This window comes from Strix uralensis, chromosome 5 (genome assembly GCF_047716275.1).
Source record: "Strix uralensis isolate ZFMK-TIS-50842 chromosome 5, bStrUra1, whole genome shotgun sequence".
Classification (NCBI taxonomy): domain Eukaryota; kingdom Metazoa; phylum Chordata; class Aves; order Strigiformes; family Strigidae; genus Strix; species Strix uralensis.
The window spans coordinates 74,855,548-74,868,895 of NC_133976.1; the positions used below are offsets into that span (position 1 = coordinate 74,855,548).

Here is a 13,348-nt window from a genome sequence, read left to right on the forward strand (position 1 = left end):
ACCTGGACTCCTGTATGCAAGTTAATTTCACACCCATGACCTTGTTCTTGCCACCTAATGATTTTGCTGTCATAACTGAAACTCCATAGACATTGCATGCGTTTGCTGTGCATAACTGTGGCATAAACTCCAATATGTCACAGCAACTTGCGTTTTGCACAGCAGGTGCTATCACACCAAATGGGAACACTAACATCTTTTGTGTTTCTACTTGGGGAAACGGGAGAACACAATTTTTTATAATTGAAAAAATATATTTTAATATTATATATTTTAAGTCATTACTGCATTTGAGAACAGGATCACAGAATCTACTTGCTCTCAGATTCCCTGATACTTATTAAGGATATTGCCTCCATAGTGGAGCCTACATGACGAAGCAAGCCGCAAACCCCAATAAATTTGTGCAATATGCGGTGTAACTTAGCACTAAATGTTATTATTGTGTTACATGGCCTAGTATTTAATTTATAGCACTGAAAACACCTTCTAGCCCATAGCACTGTAAAGAAACCTTTCTAAATAAAAGTCAAAGTGTCTGACTTTGTAGACAGGCTGAAGGCTGCTCCCATTCTTCTGTCAGGTGTCAGGACTCCATTCAGTCAAGTCATAGGAATTAAAACTGAGCATTTGCAATTGCCCTTGTAGCAAATGAAGCACAATTCTAGTAAATAAATCAATCTAACTTATGATAAGACAGCTGTTAGAAGGACCATGCTCAGCTACCCACTCTTGTGAATCATTTCCTAAACTGTTGTAATTAGCACAGCATTGTAAGGCAATTCATCCTCAAATCCAACAGAAGAAATTAACACATCCTGATTTACTGTGTTCATCTCAGCACTTTATTCCCAGTTCATTTCAGAGTCTTCCTTTCAAGATCCACCTCGGTTGTGACACCAACAGGAAAAGGAACAACAGAGACCAGCTACTGTGCAGCAGGCACTGGCCTATGCATCTTGAACCTACTCCGGCATCTTGTCCTTTCCTCTGTCTTCACTACTCTTTCAGCTGTGTTGTACTTCATGTTTCTGAAATTCCTTGCTTTCTTAAAAGTCTAGAACCAAAGTGCTATGCCCACTAGCTGAATTCACCAGCAGACACTGTCTATGATAAAGCATCACGCCTGTAAGTTATCATCACAGTTTGTATGAATGCATAATAAAGAATTCACCACCATTGTCCTCTACCATCAAAAAAGCCTTGACTGCCTGGGACGTTTTCATGTGTTCTGGTTGATCCCTATAGCTTTATGAAACCTTTTAGCTTCTCTCACCCTTGGAGATCCAGACTTTTGATGTTACAAACCTTAAGCTCATTGAGAGGTTGATGAAGCATAAAATAAGCGTAGTTTAACAGTCAAATGAACAACAAAGGACCTTTTGTGATAGCCAAAGAGTACAGGAACAGAGCAGCAAAGGAATGACTCCTTGGAAAAAGACAACCCCTTGTATTTGGAGGTGACATTCTGCAACATTTGATTAATCATCTGATTTATCAGTAGCATTGTATGATTTCAAATTAATACAATAACTTTGTTCAGTGTAATTGTTGTACTGACACATCTCATCTAAAGACTGCAGATTAAGAAAGAAAATGATACAAAGTAGACCCGCTACAATGCTGCAGGAGTACAACACGATAAGGAAATCTGACCTCTTGAAAAACATTTTCTTTGAAATTTTCTGGCAGAGGGTAAATAGTAAAGTCTGCAGGTTTTTGGCACAAAGAAGGAAGACTTACAAAATGCTTCTCCTCAAAAAAGTAAAGTTATTTTGCTTGTGTAATAGCACCTTACTGCTTCATGGGAGTTACAGTTCCAAAGTGACTATCTCAAGATGCAGCCCACCTTAAGATGGCAGAATTCATCACAGGTGAAAATAAGTCATCTTTTTATAGCAGAGAATGAAGTATAGTGCACAGCAGTTCCTGAAACATAACATTTGGTTTTGACAATATTTCACTTTGGGAATGTCCACAAATTAAACTAGACGAGTTTTAAGGAAGAAAATTATGAAGTAAACAAGTAGTCTTCTAGAACATAGTTTCACCAGCACTTTCAGCTAGCCTTAGAGAATAGACAAATATACTTTTTCAACCTACCCTTTCAGAGGATTACTAAACATTTTAATTCCTTCTATCCTAACACTGCAGCATTTTATAAGACTGTTGCTTCAGTAACTATTTAAAAATAAACTCTCCAGAGAGCACACAGCACTAAAAACAAGCCTCTCCAGACTGATGAGACATCTAGACAATCGTCCACAAAAGGGCACATTAGCAGAAGAATTCTCCTACATAGGAAGCAAACATCTCAAGTGACACTCTCCAAGCAATTTAGCTGGTTTAGATCACAGTTGAGACTATACCATTTCTAAATTAACATTAACTGATCCCCCTCCAAGAAAATAATACAGCAAACTGCACAGCTAATCCAGTCCACAAGACATGTCTTGGACACATTCTATGTTCCTACTGGCTCCCCCTGTTAAGAACAGGTTTATGGCTATTGCTAACAAAATTCAGTAGTTCCTCCTCCATGCACCAAAGAAGGGTAAGACAGTAAACAGCCAGGAAGGAAAAAAAGAAGATGCCTGTGGAAAACATGAAACAGAAAAAGACAGCAGTGGATTACAGGAAGGAAAACATGGAGGAGGAAGAAACCAGAAGAAATGGCAACAAGTGTGGTATGAGTGCAGGGAGGTGTCTGAGGGACAGCTCAGAAGCAAGTCCACTCAATGTCAGGAAGCCTGACCATGGAGCTAGGGATAAGAGAGGATGTGCCAGAGACATTTGCCATGGATGTAAACCGATTATTCCAAGACAAAGGTTTCCCAGATGACATAAATATATGCCTCTTACAGATACATAACCTCCTCATAAGCCCACAGAGTTTATACTTTGCACCTTTATAAGTGTCCCACTGAATGATCTGAAGGTTGGTTCACATCCTGAAATAAATCCACTGCCAAATAATATTCAATATGCTGAACCCAGAACTTCCCAGCATTTGCCATTCTAAACATCAACAGAAAAATCGTATCTGCTTTCTTCCACTCTCATCTGCTTTAAGAAAACACAATAAAATCTTAGAGCAGGGAGTTCTTTACTATGTTTTAATACAGTATTTGGCACAGTAGAGTCCTGGGTGGGTCTCCAGGCATGTGTAATGCAACAGGCATTATATGTAATGCAAAAGCAACAAGAAAAGTATAAGGTACAATGAGGGGCTCAGCTATAGCCCATCTGTCTTTTCCCTCTGAGGGAACACTGAATACCATCACTGTGGAGAATTATTAGTGGAGATCTGCTACTGATGCTGTCACTTTCTGGATAACTCCTCCATTTTCACATGTACAAACTCCTCTCTTTCTGAAGTATCGGAAGTAAAGCAGGTATCACTGACACCCAATCCTATACTTCCTGCCCATATAAGCAGCCCTACTCTCCCTGGAAAGTCCACAGTATGTTTAGATTCTGTTTATAAGCAGCAAGACAAACGACACTTACAAGGTCTAGAAGAAACTTGAAATACCAGGTGCGAGGCACTGGCCTTCCCAGGCTCACCAAGGAAACTATACACAAAGGCTAACTCCAAACCAGTCTGTCCTTACAATCAATGCAGAAAGAGGCACAGCTCTAGAGAATTCTGAATGGGAGCCTCACTTAATTAGTAATTTAGTGTGGCTAAGTGAATCATCAAAAGCATGCCACGTTCCCCAAAACTGTTTACTCTTCCTGACACAGTCTAATCTGGCTTTTCTTTGTCAAACTGAGCAGAACTCTTTCTAGCAGATGGAGTACCATACACAGTGTACACAGGCAGTTATTAAAGAAATAATTTTCTCCTACAAAAAAAGGAGATTAGTGAAACATTCTTGGATTTGACTGTTTAAAGCAAGACTCCTAGGCAAACACCTGCCTCCATTCTTCATTTCTGGGCAGATCACTACAGACACGAGAAAGTCTACTGTTCTCCCCTTTGTTTCTTCAGTCACATAACTATGATGTTGCAAGCGTTGGAGGACACTTCTCAACACGAGACCCAGAGCAGTGTATTACATGGGCACCACTGGATGGATATCAACTGGGTTTACGCTCTAATTGGGTTACAGCCAAATTTGGTTTCCTGTTGCCTTTAAATTAATTTCTTTTATGGACTCTGAAAAAAAAAAAATCTAAGCAAGTGTTAAATGGTGCAAATCACTACAAGTTGCAGTATCTCACAAAAATGGAGCAGAGTTTATACTATCCTTTCACAGGACCTGACAAGAGAAGTCCTTTTTAACAGTTGTGTAAGTATACACAGCATATTTAGAAGGGCTAAGAGAAAGGCAAGAAGGGCCTCCTAACCATCCCATTAAACTGAGGCAGTTCCATCAAGAGATAGAAATGTTAGATAGGGCCACAAGCACTTTTACTTGCACGGCAGAGATAACAAGATATGATCCCACTAAAATGCTGTTGTTCTGCCTACACTTCCAGTGAGAAGTCTCCCCACAGACTCAGGGTAAAGAGATCTTAATAATTTAAAGGGAGGTCACTATAAAAGTTATGCTACCCATTGTCACTTTAGTTCAAAAGTTATAGAAGAATAGAAGATTATACCCTAAGAATTCCTCAGACGCACAACCCAAATCATCCTGCAGACATGATAATAAAGGACATAGCTAAAGTTTGAAAGGAAGACATTTATTGGAAGTCTTCAATGCACCGAAGTGTTCTCTTTCCTCAACCACATCAGCTCCCAGTAAGCCTTGTCTCACTTCAAAGCACTGCAGATTCAGAGGGAGTATTTCCAAACACCAGGGCAGAAAGCAGTAATACAGAACAATTTTCCTGCTGGAAAGGAAAATTTTCCTGCTGGCCAAAGAGGAAGTTGATGCAATAAGTGGGTTATTTCCCAGATTTTAATTAAGCTGTACAACTGGAATCCTAATGCAGGCAAACACTGCAAAAGACCCATAACATAAGACAAATATTCCTGGACTAATGTTGGAAACAGCACAGAAAACAGAAAACTGCAAGATTTGGTTTGTGTCCTACAATAATGTTTGATATCACCAGTCTAAACCAGAACGTAACATGCTACAAGAGCAGAATAAGAAAACACACCTCTTGCACACAGTCTCCAACTCAAGGGATGAGATGACTGCTGGACAAGTGGATCCAAAGAAAGAAGGGAGCACAGCAAAAAGGCAAAACACTTCGATAAGCAGTGGCCTGCTCAGTCCACTGCCGGGCTGTTCTGGTTCAGTCAGCTCATAGCAGGGGAGGATGTTAAGAACTCCTCTGAAGGCAGAAGATGAGGTAGCTCCATAAGTGTTTATGGGACTCTTCTTCATGATGAGTGAAAAGCATCCAGCTGCCACTTCTCTTTCAGGACGAACAAGGTAAAGGAAGACCACAACAAAGCTTCAGTGAATGTCTAAAAGTTAGCAGCATTAACAGGTGGGACCTACATGTCAAACTCTCCACAGTACGCCACTACAGATGACAGTCGAAAAGGGCCAAGAAGAAAATTATCTTATGTGTGTAGTTGTAGGACACTGCATAGGAATGATTTGCTAAAAATCTTAACAGCAGACAAAAAAACCCCAAACAAAACCAACCACCACTTTCAGTAAAAATGGTCATTGTTTTGAGCAGTTGAGTGTCAAAAAGAAATTCAGACAAAGTAAGGTCAGCCTAGACTAGTTTTAACCATGTGGCTAGACACAAAAGATCATATCTCAAAGACACTGTGGAGAAAGAATGAAAAAGGTTAACATATAACCCAGATAAAGATCTAGGAAGAAGGCAGAGATGACAGACTGAGAGAGACAGGAATGTAGTAAAAAGGTTTTCCTCACAATTTCCATAGCTTTCTTCAGTGCCCCTTCTCAAAAATGAAATGCAGTTTCTCATGTGGTCTATTGCAAAAACAACAGTTTCAGAACAGTTGATCTCTATTGGAACAATCAGGTTTCTGTTTTCAGCGTTAAGTCATGCTGCTACTGACACCTTTTGCAGAAAATGGAATGAAAGGATACAGGCTCTTTAGCAAGGACAGGTCGGGAGACAAGAGGGTGCCACCCTCTATGTCAATGACCAGCTAGAGTGCATGGAGCTCTGCCTAGGGATGGATGAGAAGCTGACTGAGAGCTCAGGTGTCAGAAGACATTATAGTGGGGGTCTGCTACAGGCCACCTGACCAGGAAGACCGAGCGAATAAGGCCCCTCTATGGACAGGTAGGAGCAACCTCTCCTTCACAAGCCCTGGTCCTCATGGGGGACTTTAACCACCCCAGTATCTGTTGGAGGGACAACACAACAAGACATAAGAAATCCAAGAGGTTTGTGGAATGCATTAATGATAACCTCCTTCTCCAAGTGATAGCGGAGCCAACAGTGAGAGGTGCTATGATGGACCTTGCTCTCACCAACAAGGAGGGGCCGGAGAGGAATGTGAAGCTCAAGGGCAGCCTTAGATGCAGTGACCATGAAATGGTGGAGTTCAAGATCCTTAGGGCAGTGAGGAGGGCACGCAGCAAGCTCGTTATCCTGGACTTCAGGAGAGCAGACTTTGGCCTTTTCAAGGATCTGGTTGGTGGAGTAGCATGGGATAAAGCCCTGGAGGGAAGAGGGGCCCAAGACAGCTGGTTCATATTCAAGGAACACCTCTTCCAAGCTGAGGAGCGATGCATCCCGACAAAGGGGAAGTCAGGTAAAAACGCCAGGAGGCCTGCATGGATGACCAAGGAGCTCCTAGACAAACTCAAACACAAAAAGGAAGCCTACAGAGGGTGGAAGCAAGGACAGGGAGCCTAGGACGAATACAGAGAAAGTGTCCAAGCAGCCAGGGATCAGGTTAGGAAGGCCAAAGCCCTGACAGAATTAAATCTGGCCAGGGACATCAAGGGCAACAAGAAAAACTTCTGTAGGTATGTTGATAATAAAAGGAAGACTAGGAAAAACGCGGGCCCTCTTCAGCAGGAAAGGGAGACCTGGTTAGCCAGATATGGAGAAAGGCTGAGGTACTCAATGACTTGGGTGGTGTGGCTGGAGCACTTGCTGGTAAAGGCTGAGGCAAAGTCACAGAGTGCAAAGGCAGGGACCGGGAGAATGAAGAACCGCCCGCTGTAGGAGAAGATCAGGTTCAAGGCCATCTAAGGAACCTGAAGGTGCACAAGTCCATGGGGCCTGATGAGATGCATCCACGGGTCCAGAGGGAACTGGCCAATGAAGTGGCTAAGCCAATATCCAATGTATTTGAGAAGTCATGGCAGTGCAGTGAAGTTCCCACTGACTGGAAAAGGGGAAACATAACCCCATTTTTATAAAGGGAAAGAAGGAAGACCCAAGGAACTACAGGACAGTCAGTCTCACCTCTGTGCCTGGCAAGATCATGGAGCAGATCCTCCCGGAAACTCTGCTAGGGCACATGGAAAATAAGGAGGTGATTGGTGACAGCCAGCATGGCTTCACTAACAGCAAATTGTGCCTGACAAATTTGGTGGCCTTCTACAACAGGGTTACAGTGTTGGTGGATAAGGGAAGAGCAACTGACATCATCTACCTTGACCTGTGCAAAGCATTTGACACTGTCTTCCACAACATCCTTGTCTCTAAATTGGAGAGACATGGTTTTGGTGGATGGACCATTCAGTGGTAAGGAATTGCCTCAAAGGCTGCACTCAAAGAGTTGCGGTCAACGGCTCCATGTCCAAGTGGAGAGCAGTGACGAGTGGTGTTCCTCAGGGGTTGGTGTTGGGACCGGCGCTGTTTAATGTTGCTGACATGGACAGTGGGATTGAGTGCACCTTCAGCAAGTTCACTGACAACACCAAGCTGTGTGGTGGGGTCAACACTCTGGACAGAAGGGATGCCATCCAGAGGGACCTTGACAGGCTTGAGAGGTGGGCCCATGCAAGCCTCATGAAATTCAACAAGGCCAAGGGCAAGGTCCTGCACATGAGTCAAGGCAATCCCAAGCATAAATACAGGCTGGACGATGAGTGGATTGAGAGCAGCCCTGCGGAGAAAAACTTGGGGGTATTAGTGGGTAGAAAACTATGATCCATCAATGTGCACTTGCAGGCCAGAAAACCAACCGTACCCTGGGCTGCATCAAGAGAAGTGTGACCAGCAGGTCAAGGGAGGGGATTTTCCCGCTCTACTCCACTCTCATGAGACCCCACCTGCAGTGCTGTGTCCAGCTTTGGAAGAAGGACATGGACCTTCTCAAGCAGGTCCAGAGGAGGCCACGAAGATGATGAGGGGACCAGAGAACCTCCCTTATGAGGACAGGCTGAGAGAGTTGGGGTTGTTCAGCCTGGAGAAGAGAAGGCTCTGGGGAGACCTTATAGCAGCCTTCCAGTACCTAAAGGGGCCTACAGGAAAGATGGGGAGGGACTCTTTATCAGGGAGTGTGGCGATAGGATGAAGGGTAACGGTTTTAAACTGAAAGAGGGTAGATTTAGATTAGCTATAAGGAAGAAATTCTTTCCTGTGAGGGTTGTGAGACACTGGAACAGGTTTCCCAGAGAATTTGTGGATTCCTCCTCCCTGGCAGTGCTCAAGGCCAGGTTGGACGGGGCTTTGAGCAACCTGGTCTACTGGAAGGTGTCCCTGCCCATGGCAGTGGGGTTGGAACTAGATGATCTTTAAGGTCTCTTTCAACCCAAAACCATTCTATGATTCTATGAAAAGTTATGAACTCTCCTTAGGAAGTGTGGGATGAAATAGATTCCTCTTTCCTGAAACTGAAATAATTCTATTGTTAATTTACTGCTGTCTACAAAGAGCAAGAACTTGCATTTCCTTTCCTAGTCTCACTGAATACTTTTGACTGGAGTAAATTTCAATACCCCAGAAAAAAAAGAAAAAAAAAAATATTTGTTTCCTCTTGCTACCAAGCCAAATAATTGCTGCTTGATTAAACTTTAAAAGAAAAAGGTGGGGAGGGAATGTCAGAAGAGAGGCTGCCCAAATAGGTGAGAAACCTTCCTTTCCTTGTTTCCCGTATCTGGGCACTGAATTTCTATCACAAGCCACCATACATAAGAGCATCACACATCAAGAGATTCAAATCAAGATACAATACAGGCAGGAGAATGAGAAAAAGCTATGATCCATGTCAGTTTACTGTTTACACAAAGAAACCAAATGCTGTTAGAGCCCTACCAATTACATATTCCAACTACCTCAAAATTAGGAGGAGACTGCAGGAACAGACAACAAACAATGCGGTGACTGCATGTCCCAAACACTCAGATGGAATCCAAATGTTTTCGTACCCTTCACAAACACTGTTTACCTGCAGATCTCATTCCTCAGAGTGTACGTTCTTGGATTCTCCTAGATGCATTTTTCCCTTTCTCCCTCTCCCTTGTGCAATTACAACAGAAGATGTCATTCAGCCAGGAGAGGGAGGAGGAGAAAAAGGAAGGAAAGGGTGGTGATGTGATGTTCCTATGCTAGTTTACCTCTTGCTCTGTCTCCACTGATTTGGGCTCTCCTCCTAGTAAATAAACAGTGCCTGTTGCTTGTATCTTATCACATCATTTTCAAATAGCAGCATGAACACCGGATCAGTATCATTGCTGCTTTATTTCCACCTATCAAATTATGAACAGCGTCCCTGTGGCGGACATCTCAGTTATACCCTGCCAGTTTGAAAGGCTCTGGTGCTGCTGGGAGACCTAAGAAAATGCAAGCAAGGCTCCCTGATGGAGCTCATGTAAAAACTCATTTCTTGGATTTACCAGCGGGAACTTCCTCCTCCTCCCTTTTTTAAATGAGAGGTGAGATTATCATTAGGATCTGCTACGGTAAAAGCACTTGCCCAGGAAAACTCTCTTGGATCACATCCGCTCTAGGAATATCTCAGCAGTGATAGAACAGTCATACAGTACATTGGCAAAGCTGCATTTCACACCCATATATTAACAACAGGCCACAGTGCTGAGACAAGCCCTAATAGCACACACGTGCTTTACTCATATAACTGAATCAGTGCGAGGACCTTGCATACAACAGATCATACCCCTGATGAGCTACACTCGTGGAAGATTTTAGTGCAGCACTAACTTCAGCCACAAGCGAAAGGATTTTTCCACCCCAGGCTGTTAAGATGTAGATCAACTGGCAGAGAAGAGATTCCTCAAACATCAGGGCTGGAAGCAGCATGGCAGAAACAAGTTTTGGCCGACGTGTTACCACAGCTGCCTAAGCCTTCTCTACGGTAATAGCACAAAAGTCGTAACACCAAAGAAAGTTCACAAACAGGCTCTGCTGTTGCTCTCACAGGCAATTTCCTGTGACACAGTCAAAAGAGAGTGGAAGTTTTCTACCAAAGAAAAGCAGCAGCAGCAGGGACAGTTCTCCCTCTCCCTTTACCTAGAACTACCCTGAATACTACACTAAGATTACATTAGCAAGACAGCCCTTGTGTTTGCAAAGGAGAAAAAACCAAACTAATCCATTCATGGATTACTTATGTGACTAAGAAGCCACTTGGAAATCCTGCAAAATGAGAGGAACACATCCAACTAAAGACCAATTCTGCCTCAGCTTTCTCCAAAAGCAACACGTCATCAGGTCTGTATTACCATGCGTACAACAATAATTCAAGCTCCCTCATGGAAAAGTAACAGTGCTGTAGTTTTTATCAAAGGAGACCTGCACTTGCAAAATAACTAAGATTTCTCATGTGAGGCATGTTTGCAGGATATTTGAAACCCAGAGAGGCAAGAAAGCTTAGAGTAAAATGTCATCCTGACCTCAACCAGCTGTGTTTAGGTTTACACCAGGAATATACAGTCACATACTATTTACAGATCCTTTCTTAACACACAGGATTAAGTAAGGAACAGAATTCATATTCAGCCTTATTGAAAATTGAAATTCAGATACATCCTTCATGATCAGCATAACTATTAGTTATTTTTTCTGCACAGATAAGAATAACTGTTAAAAGAAAAATATTTATGTAACATTTAAGAGGACTTCCCCTGTCCATTATTTTAAGAACTAAAGATTTCCCACTTCACCAATTAGCTATAAGTGTACCTTCCAACTGTCATTTAAGATATGAATGAATACAAGTCTAGCATATCTAGTGATATCCATGTTCTTCAACACAGGTCCTTTAGCAAGCTGCAAGCTAAGTACAAACTTATCTGTTTTCTTAACTTTAGTGTGACTTTTTCATTTACAGCTGCAGATGAATGTGTAGGGGACTTTTGGCTGGTTTAAAGGGACACTGCCAAATTCAATCTAACTCTAAATCTAGTTTTGTGCAAGAAAGCTTTCACAGAAGCTTAGACAAGTAGAAATATTCCCATGATTAAAAAAGTTAATTCTCATGCTGTGAGTTATTTTTACCAAACACATCCCCCAAACACAAGTGCTGAAAATGTGACAGTGAAAAGTAAGTACAATAAGCATATTTTGTAAAAGAAATGCATAAAGAAGTATTAGCATAAGTATTGGGAAAAGAAGCTATTTCAAGCAAGTTCTTAGTTATACACAGAAAGTCATCTTTCCTGGGTTTTTTCTAGCTCAGTCAACTTGTAGCTTTCAAAGTTTGTAACTAAACTGGGCCCTAATGGACAGTCACTTTCTGTATATCCAGATTGCCCAATGAGAGGCCATTTATTTGCTCAGCTTCCCTCAAACCCCCTACACTAGCACTGACCCTGTCCATTTAAAGTGCAAAATAACCAAGAACCCCAATTTTTAAGTCTCAAGTCTAACACTCAAAGGAATTTTCCACAGATTCTTCATTTTGTTAACCTTTCAAAGAAGTACAACAGAATAAACAAAGGAAGTGGCAATTTTTGTAGCGCCAGACTTGAGAAGTATTCCTCCAAAAGCTGCTGTCAGACGTTGCACAGCATTAACCTTAAATGGATGGCTGCACGAGGTAAGAGATGGTTTCTTCAGAATATGGAATAAAGTTGCTACAGTGGATGCATATGCAGGTTTTTATAATAAGAGAAGGAAGCCTGTGTTTAGAAGCAGTTACCCTTGTTATGTATTCTAACATCTTAAACACATCTTAGGACAACAGCCTGCAGAGATTAAGCCTGTATCATAACAAAAAAAAAAAAAAAAACACAAACCAAACCAAAACCAACAAAACCAGAACAGAGACAGACGCATTAGAGCTGGACATCCCTTGCATTGAACATATCTAGAATAACAAGAAACAGGCTAAAGGCTCAGGTCTGCGAGAGAAGCAGAAGCCTGTATAAAATGAAGCCAGTAGGTGCAACTTCTCTCGTGGGGGTGTCGTAAGCTACCTGACCATGGGCGCACTACGAGCCCTCCAGGGCACCGCGGAGTCACCGCTGTGAAGTTGCCCCGCGGCGTACCGCACTCCGCGCAGCGACGAAGCCGCCGGGGAGGGAGGAGGCGCCCGCTCCCACCCGCCCCACGACGTGCCCGCGCCGGCGGGGCCGAGCGCTGCCGCCCGCCCGGGGGACGGGGCGCGGGCAGACCCCCCGCAGCCGGCCTGCGCGCACCCCGGGCCGCCGCCGTCTGCTCCTCCCAGCCCGGGACGAGAGGATGAGGCGCCCCGGCACCTCCCGCCGAGCCACCAGCGCTCGGGGGTCGGCGGGGCCGCCACCACCTCGTTCCTCCCGGCGCCGAGCCGTGCAACCGGGTCAGGGAGCCGGCAAGGACCAGCCGCGGGCCGCCCCGGGGATCAGGTTTCGCGGCTGTGCCCGGCCGCCCTGTGCCAGCCGCCGCCGCTCCCTACGTGCCCGCACGGCCCCCGCCCCGGCCCCACGCCGCGCAGAGACCCCCGCGCCGCCGCGCCAGGCCGCTCCGCGGGCGATGCCAAGGGATGAAGCGGATCCTCCGCCGCCTCTCCCCGCCCGCGCCCACCTGCCGCGCTCGCCCGCCCTCCCCTCCCGGGGGGCGGCGGAGGAAGCCCCACCGCCGCACTTGCCTTCGCCTCATGCTGCTCCGGGGGCGGCGGTCGCAGGGCTGGCGCGGCCCGAGGTGCCTCTGGCGCGGGGAGCGCTAAGCTCCGCCCGTCAGGCTGCCGGCGCGGCGCGGCCCGACCCTGCCCGCCGCGGGAGGGGGCGGCTGAAGCGGCGGCGCGCGCGCACCTTGGCAGCCACCGCTGCCCCGGCCCCGCCCCACCCCGCGCGCGGAGCGGCTGGCGGGGCGGGAGGAGGAGGGGCGCGTGCAAACGAGCCCCCCGGCCCGGCCCGGCCCGGCCCCTTTAAAGGGTCAAGGGGTAGAGCGGCGGGAAGCGGAGGCGCCGGTCGCCGGGCCCACGGTGCTCTGAAAGAGGGGGAGAAGGGGGTGAGAGCGTCAGCAGCGGGGGCGCAGCAGGTGCGGCGGAGAACAATAA

At 45.2% G+C, this 13,348-nt stretch overlaps 1 protein-coding gene across 3 annotated transcripts in view; it reads right to left on the reverse strand.

Moving 5' to 3' along the window:
- The window catches only part of MICAL3 (microtubule associated monooxygenase, calponin and LIM domain containing 3), a 166,162-nt gene extending 153,097 nt beyond the window's left edge, over window positions 1-13,065 (reverse strand). For all 3 annotated transcript variants that reach the window (XM_074871731.1, XM_074871730.1, XM_074871732.1), the window contains exon 1: window positions 12,938-13,065. The gene's annotated coding sequence lies outside the window, so the exon portion shown is untranslated. The remainder of the gene's footprint in view (window positions 1-12,937) is intronic.
- Between the last annotated feature and the right edge of the window lie 283 nt (window positions 13,066-13,348).